This window comes from Macrobrachium rosenbergii, chromosome 41 (genome assembly GCF_040412425.1).
Source record: "Macrobrachium rosenbergii isolate ZJJX-2024 chromosome 41, ASM4041242v1, whole genome shotgun sequence".
NCBI lineage: Eukaryota > Metazoa > Arthropoda > Malacostraca > Decapoda > Palaemonidae > Macrobrachium > Macrobrachium rosenbergii.
Window position 1 is genome coordinate 82,585,639 of NC_089781.1, and position 22,875 is coordinate 82,608,513.

Here is a 22,875-nt window from a genome sequence, read left to right on the forward strand (position 1 = left end):
GTTCCATGTTCCTGCGCATACATAGATACATGTATGTATCGTGATGCCTTCATTCGTCAATGATTAATACATTCGGGTTTATTTTTTATTTATTATCTGTAAAGAGAACAAAAACCAAAACCGGAGACGTGTGTGCCGGGGTCGGTTTTGAAATTAAAATTATGATGGCGGTTTGCAATACTTTAACAGGAAGAAACTTTAAAATTCCAGGAACTAGGAGATGTAATTTAAGGAGTGATCAGAGGGGTAATGTAAACGTGTATAATTGCTGTACAGACGCTTGCTTGTTTGAGTGCAGCATTTTCACATAGTTAGCCTTTAGCTCAAATTATATATCTACTGACTCGATGTCTTATTCAGCCAAGTAGTTATACTAGTTTTTTCTTGTTGATAAAAACTTCCTTATGAAGTTAAAATATTTGATATGGGTATGTGCAGATTAGAAAAGTTCCAGTTCTTCATTTCCTCCTTAATGCTTTCAGTCATGCCACGATGACCTGCGAAAAAATAGAATAAAAAGTAATCGCGTATTTATATGCTTTAAAATAACAATGAATTAGCTATCTGGTAGCAACCTTCTAGTTTTGAGGAACTCTTTCAACCATATTTGCCCAACTACCAGATCTATATGTATGTATGTATGTGTGCGTTTGTCTATTACAAACCTGAAATGTTCACGCACGCTATTCGTAAGATTCATTTTATTAAGTGGAATGGTGATTCATTCAGGGGTTTTATTTTTATTTCTTCATGTAAGCTGTTGGTCGACTTGATATCCTAATCATTTTAACAAAACTTATGGAGAAGTAAATGCTTAGTAATATTTCACATTTGCACAGCTGTTGAAAAAAAAATGGTGTCACCGAATGCCCTGAAAATGTCCAGTTACTGGCAGTAGGTATTTTTATTATCATCATCATCATAATTATTATTAGACCTTGATTATTATGTAAGACCATGTGGATGCGGCTTTGTTGTAAAGTAAATGTATATCCAGTATTTCACTAAGTTACTTCTACTACTAAAAATACAATAGTGACGATGCTGTGATTGTAATAATATAATATTGATGTATTTGTAGTAATTAACATGATATTTTGTCATGAATTTAAGCATTTTTACACCAGAATTGCTCCTGAAGTTTTGGGAAACGTAGCTTAGAGGGAGTAAATTGCAATCATTTTAAAATTTTATTTCTTTTGCTGATTTGATTTTATAGTCTTTTACTGATGATCTCGCAAATAAGTCCCGTACTCGGACAACGACTTCTACCGCTGGGAATAATTAATATTTTAGAAAGTGAGGGAAATCATAGTTAAGGAAAGAAGGCTGTCCATTTTCCTCCGCAGGGGAGGTTTTCCTCCTCATTCATCAGAGTGAAAATCTTTTCTTCTCGTCAGTTCTTCTCACTGTCGCTTATTGTCGATTTTCGTCTGTGTAGAGAATATATTCTCTATTTTTGTCAACGATTTTCTTCACATTTCCTCGATTATATTCTCTATAACTCTTCAAGAGGAAGAGGCATGACTCTTCTCTTTAACTAAAATACAGATTTGTTTTTCCTCAGAGAAGATGGTTTTACTCACCTTTCCTGAGATTAAATTCGTCATTTCCCTCCTGAGAGTAGCAAGTTTCCCTCTCCATTTTTTCATTGAAATTCCTCTATTTTCTTTTAAAGAGTAGATCTTTTTCGAAGAGCTTTTTATGTTGGCGTCAGTTCGACATAAAACCAATCCCTTCCTTTCCTTAGTGTAGATTCTTTATTTCCTGTAGAGGTTTTAACTTCCTCATTATACAGTTATTTTCCTCTCTGTAGGGTTTCTTCTTTAAACCAGAATAAATTCTATTTCCCTCCTCAGAGTGAAAGCCAGCCATTAATGTTAATCTTTTGTTTTTTTTTTAGAATAAATTCCCTTTTTTTGTTTCTGCAAAGTTTTCCTCACCTCTCCTCAAGAATAACTTCTCCATTGTCCTCCTCAGCGGATGTTTGCATTCGTTTCTTAAAATGCTTTCAGTATTTCCTTTCTTATATTAGGTTTTCCTCTCCTTCATATAAATCAGATTCTTTATTTTCCTCAGTAAAATTTCCATTTTCCTGCTCAGAGTAGGAAGTTTTCCACTTTTTTCCTCAGTGTGGATCCTCTTCCTCCTGCGGTGAGTGACTTGTCCTCCTCTCCCTTTTTTCCCCCCTCCCCTCCTTTACCTACTCCTCCCTCTCTTCCTCATCCCCCTCTGCCTCATCCCCCTCTTGGTTTTCATTTGGTGGAAGAGAGAACGCTGGACCGACTCGGCCATAGAAGGTCCCCGAACTAAAAGCCCTAAATGGCGATGTTCCACACCGGTGTGCATTGACGGTTATTTTTACTTAGAGATTTAAGGGCGTTTCTACCTGAGATGTTTAAGCTTAACTCTGCCTCAAGCCTTTTTGTACTTTGTTGTTGCAGAATCTTCTTTTTTCCTCTCTGCCTACCTTTTTATTCTCGCTCTCTCTTTTTTAAATCTTTTGCATTGCGAAAGATGGATCTTGGAAAATATTGCTGTCTTGGGTGTGAACAGACTTTTTGTTGCTTGATTTGCGTTGAAGTATCTGAATGGCAGCAAGAATTTTTTTATTTGTTGAAGTCGGTAGCTATTGGTAAATGCTCTTAATGTTTTTATCGTGATTTTTGCATTTATTTATTTTCAGATAAGTATATGTGACACCTTTATCTTTAATTTTTTATTAGGTTTTGGTTTTCGTTCTAGGTCATTGTGATGTCAAGAAATGTTGGGATATATTTTTACTGTAGTACTTTGTATTGTTTTCATAGTTTTCTTATGTAAAATGAATTACCAACTGTTCAGATGATACTTGTGTTTTGAAAATAAATTTGGTATTTTGCTAAGTTTTACAGTGTAGCATTGTATTATTATTTCAAGTGGTGCTCGTTCAGAGTCATTAAACATTCATTGTAATTGCTTGTTTTGTTAATATAGTGTTTCTTCTTAGTGAAAGTTTTATTACATAGGACATTAGAAAATGTTAATTAGTGCCAGGTAAACTCGTCGGTAATTTTGAGAGAGAGAGAGAGAGAGAGAGAGAGAGAGAGAGAGAGAGAGAGAGAGAGAGAGAGAGAGAGAGAGAGAGAGAGATATAATCGAACTCTGAAACCGATGCTAAGTCGTTTTGATATAAAGTAGGCTACATTACAATGTAAATTGTGGCCGGCCAACAATAAATGTGGCCATTGATAGGGGATTTTTGTTCAGACAGGTTTAGAAAAATAAGGTTAAGTTATAAAAAGTGAGAATACATAGGTATATAAGTGACTGGTTTTTTATTAATGTAGCTCTTAAAGTATAGTTAGTCTGAAGTCACAGAAAGGAAAGGAAATGTCAGAGTTTGGGTATAAAAAAGGGGTCTGAATTGGAGTGCAGAGTGGAAAAGTGTTAAATAATGGTTGTGAAGAAGACTACAAAGACAGAGGAGACACTTTGTAAGTGAATGTTAATAAGCACAAGGCTGTAAGGATAAATGGAAGCCATGAGGATAGAGCAACTGTAGATCCATATAATCATGTATTTGGGAGTAAATATGATCGATGATGGTAGGATGAGAGAAGAGGTAATTAAATAGAATTTGTGAAGGAAGAGTACGGAAGCCTCTGGATAGATATTACGATAAATCTTCGTAATTAAAAAAAAAGCTAACACCAAGGTCTGAAAATACCGTACAAGTTTCCTTTGCCTCAAAATAGCTTATGTTTTCATGAATGAATGCGTACGTGCATGTGCTCATCGTGAATAATAACTTACATGAATCAGGGCGAAAATCCTTTTATATCATGAAGAATCTCCGCCTCATGGTGCTTTTCTTCTCAGTGACTCCATTTTACGTCTGTGACATATTGCATCACTGGTTGACATCTGTAAAGAAAGGAAAAAGCAGATAAAAACCAGTTCTTTTTAGAATTTATAAGTGTCTTTTCTTGCCTTTTCATATATTGAATTTGCGAACAACGCTGCTGAAACTAGTGAAAGGTTTCATTTTATTATTAATCACAGCAGTACTTAACACCCATTTGATATTTTTCCCAACTTTTTATCTCAGTAAAGACAGACTTTCGGGAGCACATGTGAAACATGCCGTCGGAAAACATTTTTCTTTCTTTCTTGAAATTAGGAATAGTGTCGTCGCTGTTCCTGTGCTTTTGTCTCAAGTTTAAAAGAGGCCAATCTTCTTTTATAATGAAGCTTATAATCTACTGGTTGCTGAAATATATTTCAAGTTTTCCCTGAAATTAAAAAGGATTATATATATATATATATATATATATATATATATATATATATATATATATATATATATATATATATATATATATATATATATATATATATATTTTGTTTATATTTTGTGCATACATCACTGTATATGCTGTATATGTATATATTGGCTCTTCATCTATAGTATACATGTTTTGTTTATTTGTTGTGCGTACATTACTGGAATTGCAAAATGATTTTAATATTATTTGAAGATATTTGATTGCTCACTTTGCATAGGCATAGTTTGTTTTTTGATCAATGCGTCAAATTTAAAGCTGTCACTTGGCCTCTCACAGGCGTTGGACTCAGTTTCTTACTTGAGGTTACTCTGTGGTATTCTTTTATTCCCTTAGTTGCCTTTAACTGTACGTATACTCTGACCAGTTTTTAGTTTTCTGTAAGAGAAAACTATTGTGCCGGCTTTGCCTGTCCGTCCTCACTTCTGCTGTCCGCCCTCAGATCTTAAAAACTGCTGAGGCTAGAGGGCTGCAAATTGATATGTTGATCATCCACCCTCCAATCATCAGACACACCAGAGTGCAGCCCGCTAGCCTCAGTAGTTTTTATTTTATTTAAGGTTAAAGTTAGCCACAATGGTGCGTCTGGCAACGATATAGGACAGGCCACCGCCGGGCCGTGGTTCAAGTTTCTTGGGCTGGGGCTCATACAGCATTATACCGAGACCACCGAAAGATAGACCTATTTTCGATGGCCTTGATTATACGCTGTAGCGGCTGTACAGAAAACTCGATTGCGCCGAAGATACTTCGGCGCATTTTTTACTTGTTTTTATTGATTGTAATTTGCGTATGTTGTATGTTAGAATATTCCTATAATTAAAATTGTTTTGAAATAGTGTTTGGTCCGTTCCATAAGGAAGTATGCTGCATATGATTATTAAGTGTAATAATGGGAGATATGTATTATGTCTTCTTTCAGCCTTATTACGTTATTTTCATTCATAAACTTTTCCGGCACAAGATGTCTCCCAAGTCATAATCCACCAATTACACCGTTTTGAGCTATTGTGTAGCAAGAGGTTAATGACACTTTCCTCTTTCTTCTCTCCCCTCTTCCTTCCCTCTTTCCTTACGTACCTCAGAGGTTACACTTTCAATCCAGCCTTCTCAGTTTTTTGTATAAGCCCCTTTCCCACCCCTGTGCTCCTCAGAAGCCCTGATAGACAAGGCAAGGCTTTCATAATGTTTGTCCGCCTCTCTCTGTCTCCCTCTGTCTAGATCGATCACTTCTATCACTTCTATTCTTAGTTTATTCAATCCGATTTCGGTGATTGTCGATCTTCCCCTACAGCTGAATTTTGGAGTCAGTTTTTTTTCTTCTCCCGATATTTGTGTCGTTGGCATCTGATATTCTCAAGCGAACACGAGACTTTTGTCGGGTTCGGTTCAATATCTCAGAGACAAACAGACTTCGACATGGGGATTTAAAAAAAAAAAGGCTGGTTTGTTCCCTACCGTACAGAAAGGCTTGCTTTTTGTGGGAATTCAGTCCCAAGAGGCTGTTGGGTAAACACACCTGAGCAGCATTTGAAAGTGAATTATGGAGGTTAAGTTCACAAGTGGAAATTGTTAAAAATACATCTAGTGTTCTCGTCCGTCAAATACTACATCAATATATATGTATTTCTATCCAGTATATAATGTTGTTTTACATTTTCTTTAGTAATTTTTTGGTAGTTAAACGCGGAGTTCATTACCCGCAGACTGCGACATCAAAATTAATATACGATACACATTGTATTTATGAAGAATTTTTGTTACTATTCGCTATCGTGCTCTCTTCCTTAGAACTGATACCATTAAATTGTGAAAGGATTAACAAGTCCAGTGAAATATATGTTTTATTACGGCAAAATTTTCAAAGCGCATAATTACCTACATCATTTTGTATTATTTCATTTTATCTCGTCAGTTTGAACAACTTTTGTTGTCTGCCTCTCTCGCTCGAAATTAATAGATACCGAAATGTTGGTTGCTAATGATGCACCAATTATGATTGGCGTTAGTTTGTATATTGCGCCATATTTGTTAGTGACTTTTATGCAGTTAATGCGGTGTCGTCTGTGCACCGTTTTGGAGTGACGGGTATTCGACCACAACTGAATGTTCTCGTAGAAATGACACGTTTGTGATCAGTTGTACGGAAAATCATGCGATGTTACATTTACGGCATTGCTGAATTTTACAAGTCTTATGTAATCGACAGAAACAAGATACATTTGTTGCCGGATATTTTTTATGTTATGAACATTTTTGATAACTGCTTTTATTGCAAAGAACGGCACCAGATATTTTTTATGGTATGAAAATTTTTTATAACTACTTCTGTTGCAAAGAACGGCAAATTTACAGGGATACAGCCAAACCTGCCACTTTTTTTAAAACTAACCTAGGAAACCTCCGAATCCTGCCTGAAATTCGGCTACGCGTCTTACTCGACTAATGGCACAGTCGAAAGGTAGACAGATGGCAGAATATTAGAGTCAAGACCACCTAGCAATATATATTAATTAGTATAGCCAAACATATCAGTCAAGAATGGTTATAACTTCTGCTTCATACCGATATCTCAATAGCTAGTCCTGCTTCATACCGATATCTCAATAGCTAGTCATAGCAGAAGAATTGTTCAGGATCACACTTAAAAAAAATTCATTTTGATTGATAGATTTATACAACTGGCGTGACAACTTGAAAGATCAAAGACTCAGAATAACAATGTAGAAATAATGTAAGCTGTTATGGGATCTTTATGGACTAATACAAAATTTTTATTCAGTATTAGGGTAAACGTTAATTCCATAATTTACATTATTTATCATCTGGGACCATGTCTTAGGCACCATTTGAAAGCTCTATTATACGAATCAAATAATTGGACACGTTGACAAAAATGTCACTTTCTTCTGTTTTCCATTAATTTTTTTTTTCCATAAAGGGGTCTTGTGTGCTGTGGACGCGAGCTTGGGTATATAACAGTCCTTTGGCATTCGGCGCAAGAATACATGGGACATTATGAATGATGATAGTGATGATGATTGTGACACAGTTTTCTTTAGGAACAGTGGCGATGATTGTGACACTTTTCTCTAAAAATAGTGGCGCATTGCTTTCTGACTTTCATTTTGCTCTCTCTCTCTCTCTCTCTCTCTCTCTCTCTCTCTCTCTCTCTCTCTCTCTCTCTCTCTCTCTCTCTCTCTCATTACAGTGGTAGCATACACACACATAAACACATTCGCTTACAAACACACAGACACACATATACTGTATATATATATATATATATATATATATATATATATATATATATATATATATATATATATATATATATATATATATATATATATATATATATATATATATATATATATATATATATATATAATACACAAAATTGAATAAAAGTGTAAATGTGTTTTATTGCATTCTTCCCATGACAATTGTGAAAATCATAAATGTCTCTCTCTCTCTCTCTCTCTCTCTCTCTCTCTCTCTCTCTCTCTCTCTCTCTCTCTCTCTCTCTCTCTCTCTCATTGCAAAGATAGCAATTTGAACACGTGTATATGTATATATATGTATATATATACACTGTATATATGTACCTGTATGTATATATATGTATGTATAATATATATATATTATATATGTGTGTGTACATAATAAATAAATATATATACGCCATAAGCAAAGATAGAACTTACATATATTTTTGCAAATACACTTAATTGCATAAAATAGTAAATGTGTGTGTTTTTTTTTACATCACGATTGTGAATAATACAGTAGGTAATTTAAAGTTATGTAATGTGTTATGACTTCCTTCTTCACTCCATCTAAAAGAGTCAGCGTTGCTTGCATTGTAAAGAATTCTAATTGACTGAAGAAATTATCTTCACCATTTATCATAGCACCTTATTGTGCTTATGAGTCTTTTCATTTGCTTTTCCCGTACCCATGTAACCCACAAACAACGTTTCTTTTAATTTCAGAGTCTTGTGTAACTTTCACAACAAACACTTTAAACACAATTCTTCGTCTTCGTCCTAACCTCCATTGCGGTGCCCTCTGGGCTCTCTCGTTTTCTATTTTACATTCTGAATCATTATAGCATACAAGTTCTTCGTTGGAGGGGTGGGTAGAGCTCTCGGCTAGCACGCTTTTAGCCCAGCGTTCGACTCTCCCAGCGGCCAATGAAGAATTAGAGGAATTTATTTCTAGTGATAGAAATTCATTTCTCGTCATAATGTGGTTCGGATTCCACAATAAACTGTAGGTCCCGTTGCTAGGTAACCAGTTGGTTTTTAGCCACGTAAAATAGATCTAATCCTTCGGGCCAGCCCTAGGAGAGCTGTTAATCAGCTCGGTGGTCTGGTTAAACTAAGATATATTTAACTTTAACTGTAACATACAACTATTTTAATGATACTGAACAATGTTATGCCTATATAGGCTGTTTCTTAGTGACTTATATCACCTATTCCGCTTTGCAAAGAAAATTATTCCCAGCACTCATTATTCTGTAGCCTTTCCACTTCTCCAGATACACCTACGTCAGCATTCCAGTATATTATCACGATCGAACCACGGTTCCGAATGTATCATGTCATCAGCTCCTGGTGTTATGTTACATAGCTTAACTTTTAATTTCTCTCCTTACGTCCTCAATGTATATATATATATATATATATATATATATATATATATATATATATATATATATATATATATATATATATATATATATATATATGCGTTCAATGGCGGTTTATAGGTATACTTGCCCGAGATGTAATCTTGGGACTTACATCGGATCCACCAAAAGAATGCTGAAAGTGCGAACAGGCTGTACTTTGAGTAAGGAGTTTTCCAACATAAGAGAACATACTAAAGGTTGTAAATCTTTTATTTCCTATAATGATTTTGAAATTATAGAGCAAGCTGCCGATGAAAATTCTCTCCAAGTCATCGAGTCGCTAATCATCAAACGGCTTGTTCCATCATTGAACGGTCAGTCTTCATCTGCCCCTCTGTTTATAACTTGAGATGGTTCTTCGTTCATTTAGAGCCCTTATTGGTCAGTTTTCATATTTTGAACCGTTAGGATAGTTTTAACATTATGTTTCAGTTTTAATTATATTTTTAACGTTAATAATTTTCACTGAGTCATATTTGTTGATTTTAATTACTACTAATGTTGTAATTTAGCCCTGATGATGAAGCCGTGCTTTGAAACAGTGGCAGCAAATAAAGCTGAAAAATGCGTCATCTTTTCGTCCTCCTATTTGTACTGTGTATGTATATATATATATATATATATATATATATATATATATATATATATATATATATATATATATATATATATATATATAATATATATATATATATATATACATATACATTATATATACATATATAAATGTTTGTATATGTATATATATATATATAATGCTTTGAGATACATAATTAATGCTAAGTATATTTTATAATATATATATATATATATATATATATATATATATATATATATATATACACACACACACACACACACACATATATATATATATATATATATATATATATATATATTATATATATATATATATATATATATATATATATATATATATATATATATATATATATGTATGTATTATATTATATTATATTGTAGCTATGAGATACATAATGAGCAGGCAGAAATATGTAAGAGCTGTCTTTATTTCGCTCTCTTCCTCAGCGTGAGCCCACTTGCATACGACGGCGTTCATCCCAATTAACGAGAAAAGAGAGGGAAAGAAATCATTTCGAAATAGACCTCCAGCAAAGCATCTGGTTCTTGGGTAGCGTCAACTCGGGATAAAAATCTAGCCAATGTTACACGAAATCCGCCCCGATATCCACAAGCTAAAGCCTTAACTGTTATTGGGCTTTAGAATTTAATGGGTGGGCTTTTGCCCAGGACGCAAAAGATGTTCAAATGTGTCAAATTCCTTCGTTTTCCCCCCTTTTTTTATGCCTGGTGCCGAGGTGGGTCCAGGGGTGGGATTGGGTCCTGAGATGAGTAGGATAGGGGTGAGGGGTGTTTTGGTTAGTGAGAAGTGGTGTTGGTAGGAGGGGCCGTGGGGTTGGGGGTAAGGTTACCCAAGGCGACAAGTCCCTCACCATCCAAAAAGCCGGAGGAGAAGAAGTAAACAAAGTTTAGTTGGAATACGCTTTCAATTTTAGGCCCTCCTTTCCAAAAGTCTTTTACTGATCTATGGTTTGAATAAATTCTGACGATTGCAACGGGAGACATGTTGCCGATTTGTTTTCTTGATTTTTTTTTTGCCCTTCCCTCTCGAGTCGAGATAAAGAGAAGGAGAGAGAGAGAGCGAGGTAGAGCTAGAGCCAGAGAGAAAGAGATATCCAAAGCATGGGCGTTTTAAGAGTTTATTGTCCTGATGTCGTTGCATTTCGTCCGACCACTTTTCTTTTTATCGTTTTCGTCGGCGTGTGTTGGCCGGTGGAATTTTGCCTCGCCGTGTAGTTTTTCTCGAAGGGTCGCCTGCATTCCGCGCGAAAAGAATATGAGCTATCAGGGGAAAAGCAAGATTTCGACGCTTCTTCGTATAAAAGGAAGCAAAAGACAAGGGTATCCCCCGAAAGACTCCATGAAAAGTTAGTTCCCAAAAGCTTGTTGTTTCTCTTGAGATTATAAAAAGTTTCCTCGACCCTCTCTCTCCTCTTCCTCTCCTCCTCCTCCTCCTCCTCCTCCTCCTCCTCCTCCTCCTCCTCCTCCTCCTCCTCCTCCTCCTCCTCCTGCGCTCAGGTGTTGGGGAATTTTTTCATTTCCTTCCAGATCCCATCATTAATTATTTGGAGAGGGGAACGTGTGATACCGATGCGTAATTATTTACCCCAAAATTCTGAAAGAACCCCGAAAAAATGTAGGAAGTAATATTAGATTTGGAAGCGTCGAGAAAAAGAATGGATTGTGCTCTCGTTCTTGCCTTCGCTGGTATTCAGACTTGTCCTGGTTGATAATGATGTCTAGAATATGAACACGCTTTGTTTTCCTTTAATTCAATTACCGATGCTCTCTCATATAGCTTCGCAGCGTTAGTTGGCGAAACATTCTCATATATTCAAATCTTTCTCATTCGTCGTCATTTTATTTCACTGATTTTCATACTCGTCTCTGTTGATAATGATGTGTAGAATATAAACAGGCTTTGTTTTCCTTTAATCTGTCATGCTTTCTTCCATTTCTTCGTAGCGTTCGTGCATGAAACATTTTATTACGTACTCAAATCTCTCTCATTCACCTTCATTTTACTCACGTTTTGCAGTCTAATTTTGTGTTTATGCAGCTTTGTGCTTAATTTTGGTGAAGCCTTTTTTTTTTTTAATTTACTGTAGGTCATATTCTAATTTAATATTCTCATCATGTGCGGTCTGCATGTGTTTAAATTTGTATATGCCTAAATGGTAATTGTTTTGCATGCAAATGCTTGCATATAAATGCAAGCATAAAAGTTGCGTATGTAAACATATTGTAGAGAACAAAAATGGATGATCATTTTATTACATTTATGCGATTTGAACTATGTTTAAATATATGTGGTACGTTTTCATCTGTACCTTGTACTTTTAAGCACAGTCGTTGTGTAAGTCTTATTTTAAGTATATTTGTGTAAAATTCTGTTTTCTTGGAGCTCGCTCCTCGACAAAATATTCTTTCCTAGCTGAAGTAGCATAATGTGCGTGCAGGAGTCCAGTTAGACAAAAAATCAGGCTGGTCGAAATGGTGCTGATCTCAACATGCATGTAGGGTCACTTAAAATATATGGTTTGGGACTGATCGATATTCACAAGAAACGCACATCTTATTTACTTGCTCAGTACACAATCTTTCATAACTTCAGGGATTTGATGAAACGCAAGATGGCTGTTAAAATGAAGAGTTATTTTACAGACAAACCAAAGAAGAAATGAAATTAAATTTGAATAAAGACTTAATTATGAAAGAAATGTAACAGATTTAAGGTAGTGGAGAAGAAAATTAGAACTGTAATACGTAATTGTGGCTGCCATATGTCAGTGGATTGTGGTCTTTTAAAAGGTCACAGAATGTTCATGTCGTATGCTACGTGAGGTTGTGTTATCCAAGAATTAGACGGATTTATGTTTATTAATCGCTTTTAATGACAGTGAAGGATGGACCGATGAAAGTTCAACCATGAAGAGGCGAGATGAATGATTAATGTATAAATGATGATGTCCTACTTATGTGATTTCAGTGAGGGTTCATAATGACCATTAACTATTAATCTCATGACTATTTTATTTACCTTGAATTAGGCATCAATAAGTATATTGTCTCTTAAAGGCATCCTTGAATTGAAGTGCTTTTTTTTTCATAGGTAAAAAAGAAGAAACTTTCTCATCTGTAATTGGACTTGTCTTTCTTTCTTGCTGTGTCTGTTGTTTGAATGTTGTGTTATTGAAACTTAGAAGATAATTTAGTACTGATGAGTTCATTGTTAACGAGTTTATTTTGTGTGGCATCAGTGGCATTGTTATTTTGACGCCAGAATCTAATACTAAATCAAAAGTTAAGTAGATGAATAGATGATGTTAAGTTTGAAAGTACTGACTTAACTCTCCAGTGAAGTAGAAAATGGATATCATGTTGGAAGTCTGATTTGACCCTCCAAGGAGCAGATAAATAGATAGTGAAGTATTTGGAAGTACTGACTTAACCTACAAAGGAAGTAGATAATAGATCTTTTGTTGGAAGTACTGATTTGACCCTCCAAGGAGTAAGCTGATAGGCATTAAAAATATTTGGACGTACTGACTTAACCCTCAAATGAATTAGAAAATGGCTATCTTGGGGAAGCATTGGTTTAACCCTCCAAGGAGTAGACAAATAGATATTTAAATATTTGGAAGAAAACTGACTTAACCCTCTAAGGAGGTAGACAAATAGATAATATTATGTTTGAAAATACTGACTTCACTCTCCAGTGCAGTAGACAAATGGGCATTTATCGTGTTTGTACTGATGCGACCCTTCAAGAAAGTAGACAAATAGAAAAGACTGTCTCTGGGAGCACTGACTTTACCCTCCAAGGAATTAGAATAGATAATGTTATGTTTGGAATTGCTGATTTAATTCTCCAAGGGCTTCCACGGGCACGGGTATGCGTTAGACAGGCTTCATGGCCGAATACAACCGTATATCTGACATTAGTTAAGCTTTTGCAAGGATCTTGCAACTCGACAACTTAATGGGTTCAAGTGGTCCAGTCATTTTCTTTATTCGATGCTTTCTTTTCATTATCATAAAATACACCTTTTCCTTTGGAGAGAGCTTTGTTTACAACGAGTTCTGGATGCTTCATTTTTTAAAGCATCAAAATAAAACTAGGTTCAGAATTGCTGTGACCAATTGGAATTACCAGAACAATCAACAATTTCTATCTAGTGTAAAAGAGCATAAACCAAAAGTACAATTGTACGACATACTCTTGCCCGCAAGATCTGGAAAGTTCCGCTTTGAATCTTGAATTAAAAGGGTCTTTGCAGCGATTTCCGGCCCTGCCATTTCCCAAAATATCGTGAGAAGTATAATATCAGCGCAGTGTTGGGTAAAATTGTGAAGAACAGCTGAGATGGCAAGGCCATCTAGTGAGAATGGACGAAAATAGAGTTGCTGAGAAGAAATGGGACTGGATATCTGAGGGAAGGAGATCAAGATTAGAACACGCAAACGTAAACGCTGGAGGGATGCAGTTAAGGAGATCCCGAAAAAGAATAACTTGCCAACAGTTGAACCGTTGAGAAGAGAGGACGTTTTTGAAGATGGACGAGATTGGAGGAGACGAGTGATCCCTTTAACAGGCTGAAAAGCGTAGCTGGAGACGGAAGTAAGAAGTAAGTTGGCAGGGATATCCAAGGCCTATTTTGGGAATATCATCGAGTGGAATTACAAAATACCGAAATACCAAACAAATGTAGGAAATAAATTAATCTTTCTGTAATTCATATGCAAAATAATATAATTGTCATTGTAGAAATAGGATTGGTCGCCACTGTCCAGGAGGATTAAAATAAATCTCTTACCGAACAGATTCCAAGGGGGATTACCCTTGTCAACTCGAAGGGGGATTACAGTTTTAGACGGTTTAAACGCTTGACCCAGGTTCATTAAACAATTTCTTTGTAGAAAGGGAAAAAGGGGACATTTGTATATATATAAAGAATAGGCAGGTATCTCCAAGTTCCTCGTTGGGCGAGTCGGTAGAGTCGTCGGCTGGCTCTCTGCTAGGCCCGAGTTCGCGTCTCCGGCCGGCCAGTGAAGAATTAGGGAAATTTATTTCTGGTGATAGAAACTCATTTCTCGGTATAATGTGGTTCGGATTCCACAATAAGCTGTAGGTCCTGTTGCTAGGTAAACCAATTGGTTCTTAGCCACGTAAAATAAATCTAATCCTTCGGGCCAGCCCTAAGAAAGTTCTTAATCAGCTCATTGGTCTGGTTAAACTAAGGTATACTCAACTCTAAGATGCCTTGTTTGCTTGGAAAAGTTAAGTTGGTCCACCAGAGTCATCTTATACCCTTATACGCTACAACTACCGTGATGGCTACCCCCATACAGTGCGCTGTAGGCATTACTTAAGGTTCTTTGCAGCGTGCCTTCGGCCCCTAGCTGCAACCCTTTCGTTCTTTTTACTGTACCTCCTTTCTCTTTCTTCCATCTTTCTTTCCACCCTCTCCTGCCAATTGATTCATAGTGCAACTGCGAGGTTTTCTTCCTGTTACATCTTTCAAACCATGTACTGTCAATTTCCGTTTCAGCGCTGAATGCTCTCATAGGTCTTAGTGCTTGCCCTTTGGCCTAAATTCTATATTCAATTCAGTTCAATACGTCTAAACCGATCGATTAACTCCAGTTGACATTTACCATCGCTACTTCGTGAAGGTCGGTACCTTTGCAATGTTAATAGTAATAATAATACACGTAAGACTTGTGGAGGATTAGAGATGTACATAGAGTGGTATATTTTTTAATTTATGGCATGATTCTTAAATAGTAATGTGTAATTATTATTAACGATAAGAAATAGAAAAATCTTTCGCTTATAAAGTAGCTAAAACTGATTATATGTTCATTTATGTTTTTATTCGTTATTATTATTATTATTATTATTATTATTATTATTATTATTATTATTATTATTATTATTATTATTATTATTATTATAACTACTAGAAGTTTGGAACCTGAAACATCTCATGCATGACAACCTGTCATGACGAACGAAATACCGAAACTCATGTCCGCAAACCCAGCAGCCAAAAAAAAAAAAAAAAAAAAAGGAATAAAACCGTAAGAGGGAATAAAAAATAACAATGACGACAATAAACTCTCGGCCGTCGTATATTTCCATTCGTTTCATCGGGGCGAGTGTCACAGCACGCGCGCGGATTTTGCCTAGATTCTCTTCCCTCATGTTTTGTTTCACTGCAATTATCGCCTACCTTATGCGATAAATGCGAAGCGGGGACACGCCAGCGCTTTTTAGTTCGTCTACCCTATGCACGCTTTTTTCTTTTTTCTAAATTCCTCCCACCTCCCCTTTTTTCCATTCTCTTTTTATATTTTTGCCATTCGCTGTTACACCTCTCTCTCGTTTCCCCCATCTCCGCGTTTCGCTCTTTTTAATCCGCGGCGCTGAAGCAACTAATTGACATTTTATTCACATCGAAAAGCGTAATATTTCGTGTCATGAAATATAAGCAATGCAGATAGAATTAACTAACATAATGGAAAATACTTAACTGATTTATAGATAACATATCGCCATAAAACCTTTCAACCTTTAAATGAACAAATAATTCTGACGGATGAGGATTCGTATACAGATGGATATGGATAGTTTAACTTTTTGTACGCCTCTCCGATCCATGGGATGTAATGGATGTAATGTATATATATATATATATATATATATATATATATATATATATATATATATATATATATATATATATATATATGTATATTTTTATATATATGTACTGTATATATGTATATTTATATATATATATATTATATATATGTATATATATATGTATGTTTGAGTATGTATGTATATATATTATATATTATATATATACATACACTTAACATATACATAGATAGATGTAATCTTATGTACAGTTTATATATTTTATATGTATGGTATATGTAGAGTGTGTGTGTATATATATATATACACATACAATATATATATATATATATATATATATATTGTGTTTGTGTGCGTAAATAAAGTTAGCTGTATAGATCCATAGGCGGATAGATGAAGGGAGAGAGAATTGACAGACGACGAACACAGAGAGAGAGAGAGAGAGAGAGTGAGAGAGTAGAATCACGTACCCATAATTGTGTGCGTTGTATGGAATGAGAATTTGCTCTTATTATAGAGTGACATAGAAAGGTGTCAACATTTTCAAAGTTATTATGTTATGATGACATATGTTAATTTTTCGTTGATGGATGTGCTATCAGCTTATCACAGTCGCTGCATAACTATATTATAATAACCAATAGCGCGCGGTATAATGAGCATCATCATAACGTTAAAATGATTGGTGATTTATTTTAAAAATGGTTGATGGTTTATACACACGGGTGGGGTAGAAAAAAAAAAAGGATCGCCATTATTTTCAACCTCGGGAATGATTGCGGCCTTAATCAAAAGTAATTTAGGCAGGTGATGTTCATAATGATTAATTCTCTTCCGCTTCATTGAGCATTCAATCAATCTTCCCACGTCCCCCACCCCCGTATGGCTCCCACCAGGCCAGTCGTCCCCCTCCCTCTTTCCATACCCCCACGCCTTCCACCATCTCTCCACGCTGACCCTCCCCCCTCCATAATAATCAACCCGTTAATCATTTTAATCATTTTCTAGAGAATATCATCACTAATTAATGTCAATTGTTAAGCCTAGCATGATGGAACTCCCAAAACGCAGCCAGCTAGATCAAGGGTTTTGGCTGAATTTTGATGCACCGGACGTCATCTTGACGAGAGGACGTTATTAACCCAGCAAGTAGATAGATATCTTTATGAGCGCAATTCGGTAATGGTAATTGGAATTCAGCGGCGGATTTTTACGGTCAAAGATTGTACCGAGATTCGAGGAGGAGGAGGAGGGCTGCTCTTATTTCGGAGGAGGGATGTCCTTGTTTCAGTAGAGTTGTGTGTGGTGGGGGGAGTGGGTCCCATTTCGGTAGAGGTGGAGTGGTGTCCCTATCTCGAAAGAGGTGGAGGGACGTCCCCATTTCGAAAGAGGGAGCGGGGGGATGTTCCTATTTCGGAAGAGGTAGAGGGATGTCCCTGTTTCGGAGTAGGAGGGATGTCCCTATTTCGGGTGAGGTGCATGGGTGTCCTTGTTTCGGAAGTGGTGGTGGGGATGTCCCTATTCCAGAAGATGTGGAGGGAAGTCCTTATCTTGGAGGAGGCATGCCCTTATTTCAGAACAGGAAGGGTGTCCCTATTCCGGATTGGGAGGGATGTCCCTATTCCGGAAGAGGATGAATACCCTTATATCGAAAGGGTATGAGGAATATCCTACTTCGAAGAGGGACATCGTTATTTGGGAAAAGGAAGGGTATCCTTAATTCGGAAGATGAGGGATGTCCGTTTTAGAAAAGCAGGGATGCCTATGTTTGCAAGTATACGGATGCCCCTATTTAGAAGAGTAGAGTGCTCTAGTTAGGGAGATCCAGTTGAAAAGGCATAGTTCTTCATGACACACAGATTAGGGAAGGAGTAAAATTAGGACACAGGGTGAGTTTTATAAACGGTTTGTCTGGCAAAGTCGTGCTTAAGTTTTTAAGGCGGTTATCTGTTAATGGCTAGTTTGGTTTTTGTACTTTGGGAATTGTTGTTCATGAATATGAAGACGGAAATTACGATCATTCTTCTACCGGAGCTTTGAAAGTTTTCATCACTTTATTGAACACTGCGAAATTAAAAACAACAAAACCGGAGATTAAGATATAATACGAATAGCGCAACCTTGCTACTCCACCCACAGAACACTGAAAATAGAAAACGACTGACAGATGGATATAGGAACTACTCTGCTCCAGGTCACCCGTCGAAAAGGAACAAACAATAGTCAGGCATCGTAGGGAGTGGGAGAGGCGACAGTATGAGGAATGGAAGAAGACCCGCGAAAATACGGATGGAAATAAAAGCTACAGTAAATAAATGGTTATGGGACACACTGCGAAAAGAGAGGGAGTTATTGATGAAAAGCCGCGATGTTTAATAGGATGACGATTCGTCAGCACAATGATACTGGCACTGACGTCAGGCCAGGGGTGGCCGACGGGGATGCAGATCATGCTGGCCTGTATTAGTTGGACTCAGGACCCGAAGTCAGTTAATGGAACCGGCAGTTACTCGTGACGGATCATGCTGCAGGTTGAACGGAAATATGGTTTAGAATGTTATCGCGTTAATGACAGCGCACATGAACCTAAACCGTAGATTAGGTAAAGTTTTCTCCAATTTGTCGTAAAATCTTAATTTTAAACAGTTATTCCCATGAGAATCATAGCTGTCATAGTAAGGTCTACTTGCAAAGTTAAAGTAGTCCAGGTTCTGTGGATGGGAATCGAATCTTTGAGAGGAGCTTTAATGAATTTTGAGATTTAGCGTAATATTTTAAGATTTTATTTCTTGTATTTAGACGATTCGGAGAAAACGTTGTGAGAATTCATTAATACTCGCATAAGTTGGTCGGAAAGGTTATAAGGTTGTTATTATTCCGTCACACTTTGGAAATTTTCATTTGCTTGTTCAGTTTGTTGTACTTAAGAAAAATATCACTGTTATTAATAGTTTGAAAATGCTAATAAAAGCACCCCTCCCAAATTATCGTTAGTTGTAATATGTTTTTAATGAGTAATAATTGTCATTTTGATAATTCGTTAGCCCACTTCTTTTGCTTCCAAACTCATTGGCCCGAGCTCAGCTGGTTTTTAGAAGTAAAGTGCCCGCTGGAAATATGAGAAACTGAAAAGGTTTCTTTAAGGTAAGAGAAAAGAAAGTTTTTAGGCTGCATAATTGAATGACAAGGATTATATGTAGGCTAAGATCTTTTAAAGATCAGAGGTGAAGGAGACATAGCAAAAAAAGAACAACTCGCGTTAAGGGCAATAGGTTTGTTTAAAAACCGGAGCAAAGTTAATTGGCAAAACCGGGTTTTGAATTTGATGTTAAGGAAACAGTCGACAAGACGAAAACAACTTGATACCATGTTAGATAAATAGAAAAGTCAAGATTGCCCTAATTATTTAGAAATTACGAGAATTCATGAAGCACAAATTAGTAATGAATTATATGTGCTGCTATTTGTGTTTCGGTGTAGGCGTAGGAAACTTTTGAATGTGTTGAATTATTGTCTTTCTTTTTATTTAATTTTGTCCTTTAATTTTTGTTTGTCATTCTTGGTCTTGTTGCCCCGAGCGCTTGGCTTTTAAGCCTAAACCTTATAATCCAATCCAGTCCAATCCCAGTACCTACAGGATGACTACTCAGTTCCTGGTTTTGCTTTTAGCAAAATTCATTTATATTGATAGCATTTTTTTTAGATAATGCCCTTTATGTATAATTATGATTTGGTGATATGCAGCTGAAATACATGCAAAATAATTTTGATTACATAATAGTGCAGATCGTTTATTAAAATTTATTCATATTAAGATAATAGGAGACATGTTGATAAGATGGTTGGCAAAGGAATCACGATGTATGATAAAAAGGGCATTGGAAGTTTTAATGTTTATTTCACTCAGAGTAGATTTCATAAAGCTTCGTCTTTATATGGATTGAAAAAACTCTGTCCAACCTTTTCCTTTAAAGTGCATTGTCAAACGATTTTAGGTGCTCGTTGCTTACTAGTCCGGCTTCCTTTTTTTTTTTTTTTTTTTATTTGATATAGTTTCCATACAAACAAGAATTCGTCTTCCTAAGTGAACTTTAGAAAGAGTCGCACTATGGTTTGGGAGGAATTATGCCAGCTAAGAGCAGATGTGATCAAACAAAGATCTCGGCATACTTTTCATTTATTTATCTTAGGAAGCCAGTATTAAGCTTGGGTGAAAACTTGTCTGTGGTGCTTCTTAGCAGTAGAGACTTAGTACTGTATCCCATTTTCCCCGTTTTGAATTAAATAAGGAAAATACTTGCATTGTTGTCGAGACAACCATGTTTATCCAATCATATTTGGTCGATGGTATCTGCTAGATATGTTCATGGTTTATATCTGCCCATAAAAACATTTATCATTTTAAGCTATTAGGCTTTTAATGTGGTGTTGTTTACGATCTTGCTACGTGTTCTAGCTAGGTACTCTATCTCTTTAAAATGCAATGTTAATTGATGGGTGCAGAGAAAATTCTGACGGTAAGAAGGCACCGCAAAAATATATTATCTTGGAGTAGATGGTATCATGATGCCTCTAAATCTATTATTTCTCTATTTTTCGTATTTCGGGTTTCTTCAATCCGTAAGCTCAATTCCAAGTCCAAGACTGGCCATTTTAAATGGCAGGAATTACGAATTATAGTGTAAAGTCATGTAGGTCCTGCCTTCTCTTTACTCATTTAAGACTGTTTGATTTTATTTATCCCCATCGAACGGATTTTTTCGTTGAAATTATTTGTTTGTTGTCTAGTAGCAGACTTATGTGAAACCTGTGTTGAAACTTTTCTCTGACTTATTCATTCAGAAAAAGGTAATTAAAAACTGTTACTTGAAACAGCTTTTATCATTGCAACTGAAGTGTTTTAATGTTCTAGACTAGATGGGAAATTCAGTGACAGATTGTAATAACGAAGATATGATAATTTCTGAAATAATATGGAGGTTAACTTATGGGCTAAAAGCAACGACTAAAGCTCCTAATTAAGGGCTAAAAGTAAAGAAATGACTAACTCGCACTTGAGGGCTTAAAGTACAGAAATGACTAACTTGCGCTTAAGGGCTAAAAGTAAAGAAATGACTAACTCGCACTTGAGAATTAAAAGTAAAGAAATGACTAATTCGCACTTAAGGACTAAAAGTAAAGAAATGACTAACTCACACTTAAGGACTAAAAGTAAAGAAATGTCTAATTCACACTTGAGGGCTAAAAGTACAGAAAGACCGACTCACACTATTGTCTTTCGGACCCCACGGACCCATCGCCTCCGGCACCAGTTCCATTCGTGTCGCCGTTTTTGAGCAATCTCAGTCCAAGTACGTGGAACGGATCTTCGATATCCAGCGCGTGTAGCCTCTCCAGATTGCTGTGGCTGTCTCATCTCTTGGGTCAACTCTGATAAAAAAGAAATGTCAAGTTTGTTGTGGCGGATATAATGTAAGTCATCGTTACAATACAATTTATTTTTTACTTCATGTAAGAAGGTGCGAGAATAATAACAATTTCGAAATGATAGCAAGCGGATGGACCTACAGCAGTGGGCTACAGCTATTATTTTTAGTTTGTCGTTAGAAATACAAAGCTTTTGGCTCTTGATTGAAAGTGAAATGAAGGTATGGGAGATTAAAACTTTTGGTAGGGGGAAAAATTATAGTACTTCACCAGCTAAAAGAGGTTTTCAGGTTATGTTAAGATGAACTGTCATAACTGGAAGATTAGATGGTGCTTTCCTTTTCTGTTGATTGATTCATTTTCTACTCAGTTGGGCCAATTTTCATCTTTTCTGCTTCTCTTATTTAGTAGGTATTTTCATGGAGGCTTTGTGTTAGTACGGTGACGTTTCTTTTGCAAGCTTGATTGTGCCAGTGAAGTACACATGCATTTTATTTGTTCATTTTAAGGCTTTCTGGTTGTGCTATAGGTGTTGATTCTCGCATATGTAAAAAAGATATAGTGGTAATGTAAATTGCTATTATCACTGGTTTAGTTTTATTTTCATGTGCATTTAACTATATATACTATAGTTGTCTTGGAACAGTTTTCTCCCTCCCCCTTTTTTTTTTTTTGAGGATCCTCTATTCTGTGGAAATCTTTCCCTGCTTCTTTCCACTTTTGTCAGATGGGTCTCTCTCTCTCTCTCTCTCTCTCTCTCTCTCTCTCTCTCTCTCTCTCTCTCTCTCTCTCTCTCTCTCTCTCAAGTCTAGGCTGGATAATGGCGCCAAGTTACCAGTCACATTGACCTTTGACCGTTTGAAAACAGTTCTCATTTGAATCAAGGATTTCATTTCTCCCCTTGACCACTCATTAGAGATAGCTTTATGGTATAGATTTTTTAATGTTTAAATCGCATTCCTAAGGTGTTTTTGGGTTATTATCCAAAAGATTTACAGACGTGGATTACTTCCTGGTCAGATATTATTCCACCAATTACAGGTATGCATAGTTATATTGCATTTTTTTATTAGATGCCTGCTACCTGAATTGCACTTCTCCAGGAAAATCTCATATGCTTATTAGCCGAATTGTTTTTTATCATAAAGGATAAG

General features: G+C 36.1%; 2 long non-coding RNA genes across 2 annotated transcripts in view; one reads left to right on the forward strand and one right to left on the reverse strand.

Annotated features, from left to right (window-relative positions):
- LOC136826937 (uncharacterized) overlaps window positions 1-22,875 on the forward strand; it is a 70,619-nt gene that overhangs the window by 19,907 nt on the left and 27,837 nt on the right. The window lies entirely within an intron of this gene.
- The window catches only part of LOC136826936 (uncharacterized), an 84,461-nt gene continuing 65,381 nt past the window's right edge, over window positions 3,796-22,875 (reverse strand). The window contains exons 2-3 of the long non-coding RNA XR_010849761.1: window positions 21,562-21,724; window positions 3,796-3,906 (exon numbers count right to left, since the gene is read on the reverse strand). This is a non-coding gene — a long non-coding RNA (uncharacterized lncRNA). The remainder of the gene's footprint in view (window positions 3,907-21,561; window positions 21,725-22,875) is intronic.